This window comes from Oncorhynchus kisutch, linkage group LG20, assembly GCF_002021735.2.
Source record: "Oncorhynchus kisutch isolate 150728-3 linkage group LG20, Okis_V2, whole genome shotgun sequence".
In the NCBI taxonomy this organism is placed as follows: Eukaryota; Metazoa; Chordata; class Actinopteri; order Salmoniformes; family Salmonidae; genus Oncorhynchus; species Oncorhynchus kisutch.
Window position 1 is genome coordinate 36,393,603 of NC_034193.2, and position 7,318 is coordinate 36,400,920.

Genomic DNA, 7,318 nt, shown 5'->3' on the forward strand with positions numbered 1-7,318 from the left:
AATGAAGCCCTAGGACAAGTATACTGGATTGCAGCCATAGATCAAGTGAACTGGATAGCAGCCCTAGGACAAGTGACCTGGAATGAAGCCCTAAGACAAGTGACTTGGAATGCAGCCATAGGACAAGTAAACTGGAATGCAGCCCTAGGACAAGTGAAATGGAATGCAGCCCTAGGAGAAGTGAACTGGAACGCAGCCCTAGGGCAAGTGAACTGGAATAAAGCCCTAGGACAAGAGAACTGAAATGCAGCCCTAGGACAAGTATACCGGAATTCAGTCCTAGAACAAGTGGACTGGAATGCAGTCCTATCACAAGTGACCTGGAATGCAGCCCTAGCACAAGACGAGCGGAATGCATCCCTAGGACAAGTCTACTGGAATGCAGCCCTATAACAAGTGAACTGGAATGCAGCCCTAGAACAAGGGAACTGGAATGCAGCCATAGGACAAGTGTCATGGATTGCAGCCCTAGGACAAATGTAATGGATTGCAGCCCTAGGACAAGTGACCTGGAATGTAGCCCTAGGAGAAGTGAACTGGAACGCAGCCCTATGGCAAGTGACCTGGAATAAAGCCCTAGGACAAGAGAACTGGAATGCAGCCCTAGGACAAGTACACTGGAATGCAGCCCTAGAACAAGTGGACTGGAATGCAGCCCTATCACAAGTGACCTGGAATGCAGCCCTAGCACAAGTCTAGCGGAATGCAGCCCTAGGACAAGTCTACTGGAAGGCTGCCCTAGAACAAATGAACTGGAATGCAGCCCTAGGACAAGTGAAATGGAATGCAGCCCTAGCACAAGTGAACTGGAATGCTGCCGTAGGACAAGTCACCTGGAATGCAGCCCTAGGACAAGTCTACTGGAATGCAGCCCTATGACAAGTGAAATGGAATAAAGCCCTAGCACAAGTGAACTGGAATGCAGCCCTAGGACAAGTACCCTGGAATGCGGCCCTAGGACAAGTATACTGGAATGCAGCCATAGGTCAAGTGACCTGGATTGCAGCCCTAGGACAAGTGAACTGGAATGCAGCCCTAGGACAACTGACCTGGAATGCAGCCCTAGGACAAGTGAACTGGAATGCAGCCCTAGGACAAGTGACCTGGAATGCAGCCACAGGACAAGTAAACTGGAATGCAGCCCTAGGAAAAGTCAAATGGATTGCAGCCCTAGAACAAGTGACCTGGAATGCAGCCTTAGGACAAGTATACTGGAATGCAGCCCTGGGACAAGGGAACTGGAATGCAGCCCTAGAACAAGTGAACTGGAATGCAGCCCTAGAACAAGTGAATTGGAATGCAGCCCTAGGACAAGTGTAATGGATTGCAGCCCTAGGACTAGTGTAATGGATTGCAGCCCCAGGACAAGTGACCTAGAATGCATCCCTAGGAGAAGTGAACTGGAACGCAGCCCTAGGGCAAGTGACCTGGAATAAAGCCCTAGGACAAGAGAATTGGAATGCAGGCCTAGGACAAGTATACTGGAATGCAGCCCTAGAACAAGTGGACTGGAAAGCAGCCCTATCACAAGTGACCTGGAATGCAGCCCTAGCACAAGTCTAGCGGAATGCAGCCCTAGGACAAGTCTACTGGAAGGCAGCCCTAGAACAAGTGACCTGGAATGCAGCCCTAGGACAAGTCTACTGGAATGCAGCCCTAGGACAAGTGAAATGGAATGCAGCCCTAGCACAAGTGAACTGGAATGCTGCCCTAGGACAAATATACTGGAATGCAGCCATAGTTCAAGTGAACTGGATAGCAGCCCTAGGACAAGTGAAATGGAATGCAGCCCTAGCACAAGTGAACAGGAATGCTGCCGTAGGACAAGTGACCTGGAATGCAGCCCTAGGACAAGTATACTGGAATGCAGCCATAGGTCAAGTGAACTGGATAGCAGCCCTAGGACAATTGACCTGGAATGCAGCCCTAGGACAAGTGAACTGGAATGCAGCCACATGACAAGTAAACTGGAATATAGCCCTAGGACAAGTCGTTGGAATGCAGCCTTAGGACAAGTATACTGGAATGCAGCCCTGGGACAAGTGAACTGGAATGCAGCCCTAGGACAAGTGAACTGGAATGCAGCCCTAGGACAAGTTCACTGGATTTCAGCCCTAGGACAAGTCAAATGGATTGCAGTCCTAGGACAAGTGACCTGGAATACAGCCCTAGGAGAAGTGAACTGGAATGCAGCCTTAGGACAAGTATACTGGAATGCAGCCCTGGGACAAGTGACCTGGAATGCAGCCATAGGACAAGTAAACTGGAATGCAGCCCTAGGACAAGTGAATTGGAATGCAGCTGTAGGACAAGTGAACTGGAATGCAGCCGTAGGACAAGTATACTGGAATGCAGCCATAGGTCAAGTGAACTGGATAACAGCCCTAGGACAAGTGAACTGGAATGCAGCCCTAGTATATTTGACCTGGAATGCAGCCCTAGGCTAGGACAAGTGACCTGGAATGCAGCCACAGGACAAGTAAACTGGAATGCAGCCCTAGGACAAGTAAACTGGAATGCAGCCGTAGGACAAGTGTACTGGAATGAAGCCGTAGGACAAGTGACCTGGAATGCGGCCCTAGGACAAGTGGTTTGGAATGCAGCCTTAGGACAAGTATACTGGAATGCTGCCCTAGGACAAGTGAACTTGAATGCAGCCCTAGAACAAGTGAACTGGAATGCAGCCCTAGGACAAGTTCACTGGATTTCAGCCCTAGGACAAGTCAAATGGATTGCAGCCCTAGGACAAGTGACCTGGAATACAGCCCTAGGAGAAGTGAACTGGAATGCAGCCCTAGGGCAAGTAAACTGGAATAAAGCCCTATCACAAGTAACCTGGAATGCAGCCCTAGCACAAGTCTACTGGAATGCAGCCCTAGGAAAGTCTACTGGAATGCAGCCCTATAACAAGTGAACTGGAATGCAGCCCTAGGACTAGTGCCTTTGAATGCAGCCCTAGGACAAGTGTAGTGGAATGCAGCCCTAGGACAAGTAAACTGGAATGCAGCCCTAGGACAAGTGTAGTGGAAAGCAGCCGTAGGACAAGTATACTGGAATGCAGCCCTGGGACAAGTGATTTGGAATGCAGCCCTGGGACAAGTGACCTGGAATGCAGGCCTAGTACAAGTGACCTGGAATGCAGCCTTATGACAAGTGAACTGGAATGCAGCCTTAGGACAAGTGACCTGGAATGCAGCCCTGGGACAAGTCTACTGGAATGCAGCCCTAGAACAAGTGAACTGGAAGGCAGCCCTAGAACAAGTGAACTGGAATGCAGCCCTAGGACAAGCAATCTGGAATGCAGCCCTAGGACAAGTGACCTGGAATGCAGCCCTAGGACAAGAGAACTGGATTTCAGCCCTAGGACAAGTCTACTGGAATGCAGCCCTAGAACAAGTAAACTGGAATGCAGCCCTAGAACAAGTGAACTGGAATGCAGCCCTAGGACAAGTGAACTGGAATGCAGCCCTAGGACAAGTGTGCTTGAATGCAGCCGTAGGACAAGTGACCTGGAATGCAGCCCTAGGACAAGTGACCTGGAGTGCAGCCCTAGGACAAGTCTACTGGAATGCAGCCATAGGTCAAGTGAACTGAATAGCAGCCTAGGACAAGTGACCTGGAATGCAGCCTTAGTACAAGTATACTGGAATGCAGCCCTGGGACAAGTGAACTGGAATGCAGCCCTAGGACAAGTGAACTGGAATGCAGCCCTAGGACAAGTGAAATGGAATGCAGCCCTAGCACAAGTGAACTGGAATGCTGCCGTAGGACAAGTCACCTGGAATGCAGCCCTAGGACAAGTCTACTGGAATGCAGCCCTATGACAAGTGAAATGGAATAAAGCCCTAGCACAAGTGAACTGGAATGCAGCCCTAGGACAAGTACCCTGGAATGCGGCCCTAGGACAAGTATACTGGAATGCAGCCATAGGTCAAGTGACCTGGATTGCAGCCCTAGGACAAGTGAACTGGAATGCAGCCCTAGGACAACTGACCTGGAATGCAGCCCTAGGACAAGTGAACTGGAATGCAGCCCTAGGACAAGTGACCTGGAATGCAGCCACAGGACAAGTAAACTGGAATGCAGCCCTAGGAAAAGTCAAATGGATTGCAGCCCTAGAACAAGTGACCTGGAATGCAGCCTTAGGACAAGTATACTGGAATGCAGCCCTGGACAAGGGAACTGGAATGCAGCCCTAGAACAAGTGAACTGGAATGCAGCCCTAGAACAAGTGAATTGGAATGCAGCCCTAGGACAAGTGTAATGGATTGCAGCCCTAGGACTAGTGTAATGGATTGCAGCCCCAGGACAAGTGACCTAGAATGCATCCCTAGGAGAAGTGAACTGGAACGCAGCCCTAGGGCAAGTGACCTGGAATAAAGCCCTAGGACAAGAGAATTGGAATGCAGGCCTAGGACAAGTATACTGGAATGCAGCCCTAGAACAAGTGGACTGGAAAGCAGCCCTATCACAAGTGACCTGGAATGCAGCCCTAGCACAAGTCTAGCGGAATGCAGCCCTAGGACAAGTCTACTGGAAGGCAGCCCTAGAACAAGTGAACTGGAATGCAGCCCTAGGACAAGTCTATGGAATGCAGCCCTAGGACAAGTGAATGGAATGCAGCCCTAGGACAAGTGAACTGGAATGCAGCCCTAGGCCAAGTATGAGTGGAATGCAGCCATAGGACAAGTGAGTGAACTGGATGCAGCCCTAGGACAAGTGAAATGGAATGCAGCCCTAGGACAAGTGAACTGGAATGCAGCCCTAGGACAAGTGACTGGAATGCAGCCCTAGGACAAGTATACTGGAATGCAGCGACCTAGGTCAAGTGACTGGAATCAGCACCTAGACAAATGACCTGGAATGCAGCCCTAGGACAAGTGAAATGGAATGCAGCCACAGGACAAGAACCTGGAATGCAGCCCTAGGACAAGTGAACTGGAATGCAGCCCTAGGACAAGTATACTGGAATGCAGCCCTAGGACAAGTGAACTGGAATGCAGCCCTAGGACAAGTGAACTGGAATGCAGCCCTAGGACAAGTGAATGGAATGCAGCCCTAGGACAAGTCAACTGGAATGCAGCCCTAGGACAAGTGACTGGAATGCAGCCCTAGGACAAGTGAACTGGAATGCAGCCCTAGGACAAGTTACTGGAATGCAGCCTAGGACAAGTGAACTGGAATGCAGCCCTAGGACAAGTAAACTGGAATGCAGCCCTAGGACAAGTGAAGTGGAATGCAGCTAGGACAAGTGAACTGGAATGGAAGCAGACGTAGGACAAGTATACTGGAATGCAGCCATAGGACAAGTGAACTGGAATGCAGCCCTAGGACAAGTGAACTGGAATGCAGCCCTAGGACAAGTGACCTGGAATGCAGCCTAGGCTAGGACAAGTGACCTGGAATGCAGCCACAGGACAAGTAAACTGGAATGCAGCCCTAGGACAAGTGAACCTGGAAAAAATGCAGCCGTAGGACAAGTGTACTGGAATGAAGCCGTAGGACAAGTGACCTGGAATGCAGCCCTAGGACAAGTGGACTGGAATGCAGCCTTAGGACAAGTATACGGAATGCAGCCCTAGGACAAGTGACCTGGAATGCAGCCCTAGAACAAGTGAACTGGAATGCAGCCCTAGGACAAGTTCACTGGAATGCAGCCCTAGGACAAGTCAATGGATTGCAGCCCTAGGACAAGTGACTGGAATACAGCCTAGGACAAGTGAATGGAATGCAGCCCTAGGGCAAGTAACTGGAATGCAGCCCTATCACAAGCAACTGGAATGCAGCCTAGGACAAGTCTACTGGAATGCAGCCCTAGGACAAGTCTACTGGAATGCAGCCCTAGACAAGTGAACTGGAATGCACCCTAGGACAAGTGACTGGAATGCAGCCCTAGGACAAGTGAAATGGAATGCAGCCCTAGGACAAGTATACTGGAATGCAGCCTAGGACAAGGTACTGGAATGCAGCCCTAGGACAAGTAACTGGAATGCAGCCCTAGGACAAGTGACTGGAATGCAGCCTGGACAATGACTGGAATGCAGCCCTAGACAAGTGACCTGGAATGCAGCCTTAGGACAAGTGACTGGAATGCAGCCCTAGGACAAGTGACCTGGAATGCAGCCCTAGGACAAGTCTATGGAATGCAGCCCTAGACAAGTGAACTGGAATGCAGCCCTAGGACAAGTGAACTGGAATGCAGCCCTAGGACAAGCAACTGGAATGCAGCCCTAGGACAAGTGAACTGGAATGCAGCCTAGGACAAGTGAACTGGAATGCAGCCCTAGGACAAGTCTACTGGAATGCAGCCCTAGGACAAGTAAACTGGAATGCAGCCCTAGGACAAGTGAACTGGAATGGCCTAGGACAAGTGAACTGGAATGCAGCCCTAGGACAAGTGAACTGGAATGCAGCCCTAGGACAAGTGACCTGGAATGCAGCCCTAGGACAAGTGAACTGGAATGCAGCCCTAGGACAAGTCTACTGGAATGCAGCCAATAGGACAAGTGAACTGAATGCAGCCCTAGGACAAGTGACCTGGAATGCAGCCTAGGACAAGTATACTGGAATGCAGCCCTAGGACAAGTGAACTGGAATGCAGCCTAGACAAGTGAACTGGAATGCAGCCCTAGGACAAGTGAAAGGAATGCAGCCCTAGGACAAGTGAATGGAATGCAGCCCTAGGACAAGTGACTGGAATGCAGCCCTAGGACAAGTATACTGGAATGCAGCCCTAGGACAAGTGACCTGGAATGCAGCCCTAGGACAAGTCAACTGGAATGCAGCCCTAGGACAAGTAAACTGGAATGCAGCCCTAGGACAAGTGACTGGAATGCAGCCCTAGGACAAGTGACCTGGAATGCAGCCCTAGGACAAGTGAACTGGAATGCAGCCGTAGGACAAGTACCCTGGAATGCAGCCCTAGGACAAGTGACTGGAATGCAGCCCTAGGACAAGTGAACTGGAATGCAGCCTAGGACAAGTGACCTGGAATGCAGCCTAGGACAAGTGAATGGAATGCAGCCCTAGGACAAGTCTACTGGAATGCAGCATAGGACAAGTGAATGGATGCAGCCCTAGGACAAGTGACTGGAATGCAGCCTTAGAAAAGTATACTGGAAGCAGCCTAGGACAAGTGATGGAATGCAGCCCTAGGACAAGTGAACTGGAATGCAGCCCTAGGACAAGTGACTGGAATGCAGCCGGACAAGTCAAATGGATTGCAGCCCTAGGACAAGAACTGGAATGCAGCCTTAGGACAAGTGAACTGGAAAGAGCCCTAGGACAAGTGACCTGGAATGCATCCCTAGGACAAGTG